We start from the raw sequence: 12,424 nt of genomic DNA, 5'->3' as shown, positions 1-12,424 counted from the left end.
GGAATTTCCACAACTCTCTGACTGCCACTAGAACCCCATCAATATCACTTAGGACACTGTCTAGTGCATGTGTAACTTTTATTAATAAATGCTTCTTCATTCATTCTTTCAAAGGGTTTCTCTAAAAGGTCACTTGGGCATATCTGGAAACATTTGGCTGAAGCTTGAGAGGAATGAAATTGAAATTTCACACTTCTATTTGAGCAGTTGTAATTTAGAATTTTAATTTATTTTGCACATACAGAAGCTGTATCTTTTTATTTCTTAATCCATTTAGTAAAAACATTTTAAACTATAATGTATTTTTTTCTTTGAATCGTATAAATCTAAGAATGTTAATAAAACAGGGTCAATTGAACCAATCTAGTTAAATTTATGCTAGTATTATTGAATGAGCTCTAAATGGCAGTATAGTCCTCGCTACAGGGTAGGCTGAGGATGGTGAATTGCTTGAGTTGGGAAGTTCTAAGTTGCAGGAGAACTAAAGTTGATTGGGGTGCCTGTACTAAGTTTAGTACCAATATGCCCTGAGGAATATAGTGGAAAGGTTTGGGTGCCACAAAGCTGGTTAAGAAAGGCAAAGTGACTTATGTAAAAAATATACCAAGTCAAAATTTCCAGGCCGTTCAGTAGTAGAATTGGCCAATGAATGGCCACTGCACTTCTAGACTAGTCAAGATAAGGAGACAAGAAAGAAGAAGAAACAGAGAAAGGAGGAAAGTGAACCCAAGCAAAGGCTAAGAGGCTGGGAACATCATCCAGTGTATGTGCAGAGATCCAAAAAGATGGTCTAAGTGTATGTGGGTAGAATGCTATTGTGAAATGCTTCAAATCAGACATCCTAAGAGAGTAATTCCTCCTACCTTTGACTGGCAATCTATAAACCAAATGGTAAGGCAAGGTTTGAAAATAAAAGATTTTAATTAGTATCAGCTGATAGGCAGTTGCCAGATGGCTAGCTTAGGGAGACTATTTATGCAAAGGTTCTTATCAGGTGATAGCCACTTTCCTTACTGGAGAGATGGAGTAATAAATAGGTACAGAATGTTAGGTGATTCAGGGGAGAAGTGTTAACTGTGGGAGTCCTAGGAGTTGTCAGAGAGGCTCAGTGGGATGTTTTCTCTTTTAATATTTTTTATTTCTCTTATCAAATATCCTAGTGAGACAGGATATCTCTAAGATGGTAAAGGACTCTTTAAACTTCAATCTCATTGCTGGTATGGAAGAGAATAGAATACAATCTCGGAGTCAGTGTCCATTTAACAACCCTGCAATCTGTACCCTTGGTCTCAGAAGCCACTTTTCTGGAGAGCAGAAATTTACTTCCAAACTCGCAGGACACAACTTGTCCATTTTTGCAGTGCCTGGGCTTTTACAAACTCAAGCTCAGTCTGTGGTCACCTGATGCTTTATAAAGAGATTGCAATCATTAACTAGTACATTTCCACCCAAGGGAGACCAGTGGACATGGTCTGTTTGCCTTTCTACCCTCCAGTGGCCAAATAAAAGCAAGTGGTTCTACCTAAAAGAAAACTCCCTGTACCTATCTATTTACAGACTTATTAACTGAAATAGGCATTTCCTGAGTCCCTTTACTTTACCTTCTCTGAGAAAAAAAGATAGCTTCAAAGAGACTTAATGGGTGAACTTGAGACCAGGAACTTCAAAGGGTGAGTGGATATTATTTTTTTTTCCCTTGTAACAGTCCAATCAGCTAGCAAGTCCTATCTATTCCAAATCTACAATATCACATTCTTTATTCTAGACTGACCAGGGCCAGAGTGGATATTGGAAAAAAAAAGGAGGCAATTGTAGGTCATTTAACAGTTAACCAAAGGAGATTTGATTAGTCTTGGTGAAAGGTTAAAAAAGAATAGGCTTGGAGAACTCCTTAAACTGATTTAAATTCATCAAGATTCATACTGTGATTCACTAGATAGGCATCTGATAGACCCCTCAACCTGTTGGGCTGGTTATATGGTACTCAGATTATGAGGAAGTGATAGAGTTCTTAGTCCCCCGAGCCAACCAGATCTTGAGGAATGGCTCAATTCCTTTTAAGAAAAAACTAAGGGGAAGAATTAAGATAAATCTCCTAGAACAATCCTCTTCTTTCTCTTCACGGCAGTTACTATCTTGGTTCAGGCCCTCACCACTTATACTGACACCCTTTTCTTTCTTCAAGGTTTAGCTGAGTTGCTATCTTCTCTATGAAGCTTTTTTTCCAATTCTCTCCCCCAAATCTCAAATATTCTTTCTTTCCTCAGATTTCACTTCAGGAACTCTGTCTCTCTCTCTTGTTTAATACATTTCTTGTAATATAAATTATCCTAAAAATGTACTGCAGCTTAAGCTATCCATCTTCCAGTAGAATACAAGTTCCTTGAGGGTAGCGACTGTTTTGTCCTTGTCTTTGCCTTTATGTGTCCAGCATCTAACACAGTACCTTGTAAAATATAGATACATAATAAGTCAGATTTTCAAATTGAATTGATTTAAGTTTCTTGATGGTAAAGACTGAATGATTTTTCATTTGTGTGTTCCCAGAATGTAGCACAGTGTCTTTCACATAATAAAATCCTAATAAATGCTGAATTAAATAATTGAACTAAATAAACTGAATGAAATTGAATTTCACAGTAGAGTGAGTTAAATTTTTTTAAATTGTAGAATCTCAGTGCTGCTCATCTGTGACAGTTGTACATTTATCCTTTTTTCCCCCTTTAGAAGAAAACAATGTGAAAGGAAAGCCTCTTTTTTTCCCCAACATGTATAAGCATAGAGATTGTAGTCTTAATTTCATTGGTGTAAATAAGGATAAGAAGGATAAGGACAATATCTCTATAAATACAGACCAGCCTCTTCTCTGCCCCTTGTAGGCTTACAGAGATGCCCAGGGCACTGAGAGCTTGGCCTGAATTACTCACACTGTATCAGAAGCTAAGCTAGCAAGTTTAATTAAGAGTTTGTTCTCTTTGAGAGCAATCAGAGGAGGAGATTTCATTTCAAACCCTCATATCCTCATGACTAATATCCCCATGGCAATAATCTGAATTGTACCATTGCAGAGAATAGGAGATGGGCCATGACTGTAGCATCAGCACACTTGGGGGCGAAAGGGGGGGGGGAGGGGAATAAGAGTGGCAGGCAGGTCTAACACTACAGACAAGCTCTCCTATCTCCAAGAGGGATTTGGGAGTAGAATATTGTAATGTCGGGACTAGTTTTCTGGAGGATCTCTGGATGAGCCTTGGTCTTAGGAGAAGGAGTGATGAAGGCAGGAGAGCCACCATGAGGATCTCCATTTCTGTCTCTCTTTTGTTTCTCCTCGGTGTCCGAGTCTGAATCCAAGTCTGAATTTCCAGTCCTCTCAGCCCTTAAATGTCTCAGTATGATTACATCATTACATCACACTAAGTATATGCCAACTAGAGTGATTACATAATTATATCACACTAAGTATATGTGAACTAGAGAATCATTATCTCATCAATCACACTGAGTAAGTGCTAACTATAAGCACCCTGCTGTAAGTATCTTTGCTTGAAGTAGAACACCGAATGGTCATGCCCTGTTGGAATCTTTACTAAAGTATTAAGACATTTCTTTACAAAGTGTTAAAGACATTGGAGTTAATTTAATCTTAGAGTTATTTTGGGCCAGAACTTGAAACAAGATACTAAGTGGAACTGATTGAACAATGCTTGTGTTCATACCTTTAGAGAGCTCAAGTATCTAAGTACTCAATGGAGTTCACACGAGAATTCAGAGCTGGCTTAGTCTGAATTCACACCTTCCTTAGGACCAGAGAGCACTCTGGGAGATAACCCATAATCCCTGCCTCAAGAAGGAGGAGTTAACCTTTGGGAGATGATATATATGGAGGAAGCTCTTGGAGCGAAAGAGAATTTCTTCGTAACATCAACAGGGCTCTGAGACAGAACACTCTGGAAGAAAAAACTACTCGCCACAGACTGGAGATTGAGAAGCCACGAGTCGGAGCTTACTGGAGGCTGAAGAAAGCAGAGGCAGAAGCCAAGGACAAAGCGGCAAGATCTCTTGGAGCCAGGCAGAGAGCTAGGCCTCAACTAACTGGGCAAATTTGTAAGGAGCAATAAACGTTTGCATTTTTAGCAGCTGGCTGCGATTTCGAAGTAATTATTTATTGCAACTGAGACTAAAGCTGCCTCCAAAGAAAACCCCTCAACAATGCCCTTCCTGACTTCTCAAGAAGGGAGGTGAAAAATTCCAAAGGGAAAAATGGGGAGCCAAACCAGATATTTTTAGCAGGTTTCCTCTGGGCTGAAGGGGCCTATACGTCACTCAGAATTCCCCCACTATCTGTGGCCCTCTACAGAATATTATATCTGCTACCTCACAAATATCTTTGGGGATATGAGTCTGAATCTAGAATGTAAATTGTTTCCTCTATATCAAGTGGGATAGAATAATTGATAGCTTATATTTACTATCTTAAATCTTTCCTACCAAGTACTATTCATACAAAAGACCCATCACAAATAGCTAGTAAATTTCTTTATAAAAACAAAAAAAACACGGTGAATAAATCAGCCAGTCGATAAATATTTATTGAATGTATACTATATGCCAGAAACTTTGTAAAGTTTCTTTAGATATAAAAAAGGCAAAAGATAATCTTCCGACCTTAAGGAGTTCATAATCTAATGGGTGGAAAGAAAACACACAAAAAGAAGCTGAAAAACAGGAATGATGATGAGGCTGTTCCATTCCCCCACTGTACTAGTCTAGCAGGCTTTAGCATAGGAATTTTTTTTTTTAACTTGTCAGATATGCCAAAACTCTGCTGTTAGTATCTCTGTTTAATAGTGAAATTTCTTTCTGGTTGATGAATGCCAGTCATGCTTTCTCCCTCCCCCCCCACCCCAACTAAATAACAGTTCCCTTTTTCCTCCCTTTGCATGTAAAGATGGTTTTCAGCATTCGCTTTTGTAAGATTGAGTTCCAGTCTTTTTCCTCCCTTTCTTTCCTCTTCCTCAAGACTATAAGCAATCTGATGTGAATTATAGTCATGTTAAATATATTTCCATATTAGTCATGTTGTGAAAGAAAAATCAAAACAAAAAAAAAAAAGGAAAAACCACAAGAAAGAAAAAAGAAAAAGTTATACTTTGATCTGCATTGTCTCCATAGTCTGCTTTTTTTCCTTTGATGGCATATTAGAATTGTCTTGGATCTCTGTATTACTGAGAAAAGTTAAGGTTATTAAAGTTAGTCATCCACACAATATTGCTGTTACTGTGTACAATGTTGTCCTGGTTCTGCTCATTTCACTCAGCATCAGTTCATGTAAGTCTTTCCAGGTTTTTCTTAAATCTGCCTGCTCATCATTTCTTATAGTACAATAGTATTTCATTGTATTTATATACTTGTCCAGCCATTCCTTAATAGATGAGCATCCCATCAATTTCCAATTCTTTGCCACCACAAAAAAGGACTCCTACAAATATTTTTGAACATGTGGGTCCTTTTCCCATTTTTATGATGTCTTTGAGACACAGACATAGTTGTGATACTGCTGGATCAAAGGGTATGCACAATTTTATAGCCTTGTGGGCAAAGTTCCAAATTGCCCTCTAGAATGGTTTAGATCAGTTTACAACTCCACCAATAATGCATTAGTGTCTCAGTTTTTCCATAGCCACTCCAACATTTATATTTTTCTTTTTTTTGTCATTTTAGCCAATCTGATAAACGTGGGGTGGTACCTCAGAATTGTTTTAATTTGTACTTCACTAATCAGTAGTGATTTAGATAATTTTTTCCAGTTGCCTATAGATTGTAGAGGGTTGAAACTCCAAAAAGGTACACTTGAATCAGATAACCAAGCACTTAAAGTTAATTACCTAATTGATATGAGACAATGGCTCTATATACATGTTTAGATGAGATGGTGATATGGTGACTCTCCTCACCATTGGTGCTTGCTGAATGTTTGGTGTTGAGATAATCGTAGGCAAAAATCGTAGGCAGGGGGAGAAAAGCCAGAGTCACTTGGTGGCAGGATAAGGAGGAGGAGAAAGGTGGGAGACTCTGGACTCCAGAATCCAGGATACAGCTTTGGCAATCCATGTGGCAGTTTGCCTGCCTGTTTCACTTCTCCCCCTAAAGACCAAGGACTTTAATTTATCCTGCCTCTGGCTGACCCTGAGGCCCTCCAGGGAGTTAGCCTGTACTTTACAATAGATCTCTTATGTTTTAGAAAAGAGGTATTTTTTTTTTTTTTTTTTTTAGAAACACTTGCTGTAAGAATTGTTTATCATTTTTCTACTTCCTTTCTACTTTTCCCTGCATCAGTTTTGTGCAAAAACTTTCTTATTTAATGTAATTTAAATTATCCATTTTAATCTCATAATGTTCTCTATTTCTTGTTTGGTCATAAATTCCTACACTCTCCAAAGATCTCAACGACAAACTATTCCTTGTCTCCTAATTTGTTTATTGTATCATATAAATCGCAAACTCGTTTCAACCTTATTTCAGTTATATGGTGTGAGATGTTGGTCTACCCAGCCATACTTTATTTTATTTTATTTTATTTTTTACCAAATAGCATTTTATTTTTCCAAATACATGCAAAAATAATTTTCAACATTCGCCTTTGCAAAAACCTTGTATTCCAAACTTTTCTCCTTCTCTCTCCCCTCCTTCTCTCTCCCTTCCTTCTTTCTCCCCTCTACAACAAGCAATCTGATATAGATTAAATACGTGCAATTTTAAAAAACATATTTCCACATTTTTCTTGTTGAGCATGAAAAATAGGATCAAAAGGGAAAAACCACAAGAAGGGGGGGGGGGGAAGTAAACAAAAAAAGTGAAAATACTATAATTTGATCCACATTCAATCTCCATAGTTCTCTCTGCATGTGGATGGCATTTTCTACCAAGTCTATTGGAATTGCCTTGAATCACTTCATTGTTGAGAAAAGTCAAATCCATCACATAACCTTGTTGATCATCACATAACCTTGTTTCTACTGTGTACAATGTTCTCTTGGTTCTGCTCACTTCACTTAGCATCAGTTCATGTAAGTCTTTCCAGGCTTTTCTGAAGTCATCCTGCTGATTGTTTCTTATAGAACAATAATATTCCATTACATTAATGTACCAGAACTTATTCAGCCATTTCCTGGGCAACCACTCAGTTTTCAGTTCCTTGCACTATAAGAAGGGTTGCTACAAAAAATTTTGCATATATGGGTTCTTTTCTCTCTTTTATGATCTCTTTGGGATACAGACCCAGGAGGGACACTGCTAGATCAAAAGAAATGCAGAGTTTTATAGCCCTTTGGACTCTAAATTGCTCTCCTAATGTTTGGATCATTTCGCAATTCCACCAACTATGCATTAGTGTTTCAGTTTTTCCATATCCCCTCCTTCCAAAATTTATCATTATCTTTTTCTATCATATTTGCTAATCTGAGAGGTATGAAGGGTATCTCAGAGTTGTCTTAATTTGCATTTCTTTAATCAATAGTGATTTAGAGCATTTTTCATATGACTATAAGTGGCTTTAATTTCTTCATCTGAAATTACCTGTTCATATTCTTTAATAATTTATCAATTGGGGAATGACTTGTATTCTTATAAATTTGAGTAATTTCTCTATATATTTTAGAAATGAGGCCTTTATCAGAAACACTCCAACCATATTTTCTTAAGATAGCTTATAAATCCTTCATAAACTATTGTTTGGGACAATCCAAGAACTGGAGGTTGAATTTCTCATGATACAGTTTTCAATGTGAATTACATATGGCATTGTATAAAGCATATGTGATAATTACAAAAACCCAAAAATTCAAAAAATCATATAAATCCAATAATAATAATAATAATACATTCATAATAATAAATCACCCCCCAAGGACAAGATGGGCATTCAGTCACTTATTTTATAAATATATGTGCCAGATACTGTGAGAGCCTCTATCAATCTAATAAAATGTAATCAGTGGGATTCTAGGTAAAGTCAACCTTACTTCAACATATTTTAGCAAGTACTCATTGGGCACCCTTTATGTCCAATGTACTATGGCAGATGCAAGGTATATAAAAATGAAAAATGGCACGTTCTCAAGATTATACACTTGGATCAGAAAAGGACTTTGGAGAATATCTCATCCAAACCTCTCATTTTACAGAAGGTGCAGCTGAAACCCAGAGAAGTATCCAGTCACATAATATCAAAACCAGGATTTGAACCTAGATCCTCTGATTCTAAATATAATTTTTGTCTTAAGTAATATGTAGTCTAATCAAAGATAAGACTGAGATCATATAACAAATGGTTTAAAAATGTGTGTTGAAATGAAAATTGCTCTCTGTCTCTAAATCTCCTAGTTAAAATGTGACAAAAACACAGAAAAGTAATGCAGAGGGAGGAGAAATCAGAGAGATATTATTTCTGGGAAATAAGGCCAGGAACAACTTACTGTGAGAAGAAACAACTGATCTAGGCCTTAAAAGAAAGGAAGAAATTCCCAAGGTAGACATGAGTGTCTATTCAACACATGGAGGTGAGAGAGACCCTGACAAATTAATTTAATTTTCATTTTACCAATGAAAAAACTAAAGCCCATAGAAATAATTTAATTTGTTAAAGTTCAAGTAGTCAGTAGAAAAACTAAGATTAAAAAAATAGACCTATGCCTTTTGATGCCACTGTGCTACCTCTGAAGTCAGGTAATTGATAATAATTTAATTTGACAGCAATATAATGTACAAAAATGAATATTATGAAATAAATTTGGAGAATTAGGTTGGAAGCATCTTATGAAGGATCTTGAAAGCCAGGCTAAGGAGTTTAGGAGAGGGAAGTTGGAAACAAGCATTTATATTGTGCCCTTTTAGGGCAGGGACTATCTTTTGCCTCTTGTGCCTTTAGCCCAGTTCCTGACACGTAACAGGTAAACTTTTGTTGGCAGAATGCTTTAAATAGTACCTACTATGTGTCAATCACTGTGCCAGGAGCTTGCTCTTGCATTCTCTCTCTCCTCGCCTCTCCCTCCCTCTTCTTAACAAATATCTCATTTAACCTTGATCCTATGTGCAACAGGAAGACACTGAAAAGTTTTTGAGCAGAGAAATGATATAATTAGATCTATACATCAAGAAAATTATTTTAGCAGCCCTGGAAAGAATGAATTAGAGTGGGGTGGTGCTGCAAGTAAGAAAACTACTTAGAAAATAATAAGACCTAAATTAGGATTGCAAGAGTCAATGTGGTGGGTTTGAGAGAGATTGAGGATCTAAAATCAACAGGTTTTGGCAACTAATCAGAGGGATGGGAAGTAGAAATTTCCAAAATCTTGAGGCTGACTGGAAGAATAATGTTGCCATCGTCAAAGATAGGGAAATTAAGAGAAAAGGCAAAATTTGAAAAGGAAGAAAATGAATATGATTTTAAGGTATTTAATCTGAGGTAGTAAGAGGACATCCAGAAAGATCTCTCTAGCAAGTTTATGTGTGTAGAGTAGGGCAGGGGCTAATTGAGTTGATAGATGTTAGACGAGTATTCCCATTGGGTCTTGCTAAGAAGGAAATGAAAAAGCCAATGGAGATGCTATGTGTATTATCACAGGGCCCTTGCTCTAGCAGATATTTGGAATGTTAGGAACAGAGCTCAGGTGAGAGGTTGGCAAAAGATTAAAATTTGAAATAATCTACCAGCTGATCCTTGGGATCCTAGAAAAATTTTGAACGTGGACAATTTAAAATTTTGAAATTACATAAAATAAAAAATTTATGAGTATTAGAGACAAAGGAGAAATGTCTTACAGTTGATTATGACATTTTTAGAATTTTTATTTTACTTTATTAAAATTGATAAAAATGTTTATGTTTACATTAGCTGTTTTTAGAGTATCAGATACTGGTTTGGATATGACTGTTGACAATTACATTTCTTTTTAAACTAACAAAAATATTGAAGGCAGGAAAGAGGGAATTTAAAATTTCCTGAAAATTTTTTTAAGAAGAAACTTTTTGGTGATTAAGATACTATTTGCAATATTTCCACATATAAAAAGTGAGCAATTTTCTTTTTAATATAGCTATCTGTCATTTTTAGCCTGCCTAATTAACTTCCATTCCTCTTTACTGTTACTTAGGCAAGTTTATGGATAAGCACAGATTTTTCTCTTGATTAAGTCTCATAAAATAGCCACTTGTGTTCTGCTTTATGTCTTTTAACATACATAAAAGAAAAAACCTAAGCTTTCTCTATATTATACTATACAAAATTTTACTTCTTGCCTGTCAAAATAAAATCACTTTCCTTTTGGATTAATTGCCACAATTAACTAATTCAATTGTACTCATTATTTAAAAATCTCAGTATCTTTATAATAGTCTATTAATATGACATATTAACTTTTTAGAATAATGATTGCTTTTAAATACTTCATATTATATAATTATAATAGATGATCTCCAAGGTTGCTTCCTCCTTTAAAATACTATGAAATACTTCTTTACAGTATTCACCATATACTGGCTAATGCTAAAACTTCATCAAAACATAAAGAAGTTTTCAGAATTGCTAATTAGGCATTTTATATTCCACCTTGGTTCTATATTATCTCATCATTTCTCTGAACTTCATGCTTGGTTGCTTCAGCAGTCAATTGCTCCTTTATCTGTCAGCTGAATGCTATAGTGGTCATCTCTTCTAATCAGACACAGGAGCACTAGGTCCTGCAAATTCAAAAGGTTGCTTGTAATCCTGGAAACTCTTCTCCTTGAGGTTAATGTTCAATCACTTGCTCAGGAAAGGAAAAACAAAGCAGAAAAAGGCAGCAGAGGCCCAGGCAAAAGTTCCCCTACTTGAGCCAAGGGTCTGCTGAAGAGGTGAGGGAATAAACAGTGTTCATGCCCATCTCCACCTTCCAATCCCACTTAAAGCAGGTAAGAGCACAAACTGCATTGTGGAAAAGCTACTGCCAAGAGATGAATTTCACAGATGATACAGTCTACCACCCTTCTCCCTACAATGAAGAGGATCAAGAGATCACTAGCGTTTATCATGTCATTCTGAAACAAAGGTCCTTTCAATGCTAGGCCACCACATGACTGAAAGCAGCTGCTTGGTCATCCCTCCGAGTCTCAAAAAATGTATTACCATATTCTTAGAATATTTAATTTTTAAACTTTAAAGACAATTCCATTTTATGGAATATGGAATATGTTTAGATCATATTTTGTTGTGTTTTGACTAGGTCCGTGATTTCATTGATATAGAGAACTCTAATGAAATTCTTTTTCTACCAATGAGGATATGACATTTATTGCTTTATTCCATTTATTCATTTATTTATTTATTTTTGCTGAGGCAATTGGGTTAAGTGGCTTACCCAGGGTCACACAACTAGGAAGTATTAAGTGTCTGAGGCCAAATTTTATTTAAGTCGGGTCCTTCTGACTTCAGGGCTGGTGCTCTAAACACTATACCAACTAGCTACTCAGACACTTAATGTTTTGTATAGTTGCCTGGGGGCATTGTGAAGTTTAATGATTTGCACAAGGTCATAAAGTAAAACTTAAAAACCCATTTCTTTCATACTCAAAATGAGTGTATTGGTTAGTTTTGCTGATATTTCCCTCCCCTAGCATTGAGGTACCATTTGACTGAGCCCACAGAGACCTAGGCCCTTACCTCTCCCAATCTTGTATTTAGTCATATGCTCTGGATGATAATCCTTAGAAGCTTGACTTCATCAACAAGTAGCCTCCCTTTTCTCATATTTACTGGTTCATTAAGTCCCACCAAGTATAAAAGACAATTTTAATTATAGAAAGTATGTTTTAATGTGTTTAGGTCTCTCCAAAGAGGAGTAAGAAGTATTTGAAGTACAGTAGGAATATAGTTAGAACAAATAATTTATTCCTATACAAAAAGCAATGCTAAACATTAAAGAATCACAGAATGCATTCTAATAGAATGATCACACCAGAATATAGTCACAATTTATTACTACTCTTACCATCTTCTGGGAAGCTAATATGTAAATATAAATATCAAAATCAAAATATAAAGCAGTTTGCAGAGTAATTAATCATTTTACATTTCATCTCACTTGGGCACTGTCCTTATAACTCTTACTAAAACTGCAGGTTTATACCAGGCCTTTTGTCAGTGGCCAACCTCTCCCAAAGTCTTTTACACTTTTTGAACTTGGAAGTACAGAACACATACAGAACAAGATATTCATTCACTTAAGGAAAGGACACATACAAAAAAGCAAAGACAGCCAGAGATACTCACAAAATCTTGTGTAGGAAAGACATTTGGCTATGGATACATGCAAATCGAGGGGGAGACAGGAACGATTGTCCCTTACCCCACAGGGCTCTCTGAATGCAGCTTGAAATAGTTCACATGCTT

At 36.1% G+C, this 12,424-nt stretch overlaps 1 long non-coding RNA gene across 1 annotated transcript in view; it reads left to right on the top strand.

Moving 5' to 3' along the window:
• Positions 1 to 1,461: 1,461 nt before the first annotated feature.
• The window catches only part of LOC116419798, a 41,831-nt gene continuing 30,868 nt past the window's right edge, over positions 1,462 to 12,424 (top strand). Inside the window, exon 1 of the long non-coding RNA XR_004230101.1 lies at positions 1,462 to 1,670. This is a non-coding gene — a long non-coding RNA (uncharacterized LOC116419798). The remainder of the gene's footprint in view (positions 1,671 to 12,424) is intronic.

The sequence above is a fragment of the Sarcophilus harrisii genome, chromosome 6 (genome assembly GCF_902635505.1).
Source record: "Sarcophilus harrisii chromosome 6, mSarHar1.11, whole genome shotgun sequence".
Taxonomy (NCBI): domain Eukaryota; kingdom Metazoa; phylum Chordata; class Mammalia; order Dasyuromorphia; family Dasyuridae; genus Sarcophilus; species Sarcophilus harrisii.
Note: the sequence above shows the minus strand (reverse complement) of the source record. Positions and strands in the feature narration are given on the sequence as shown.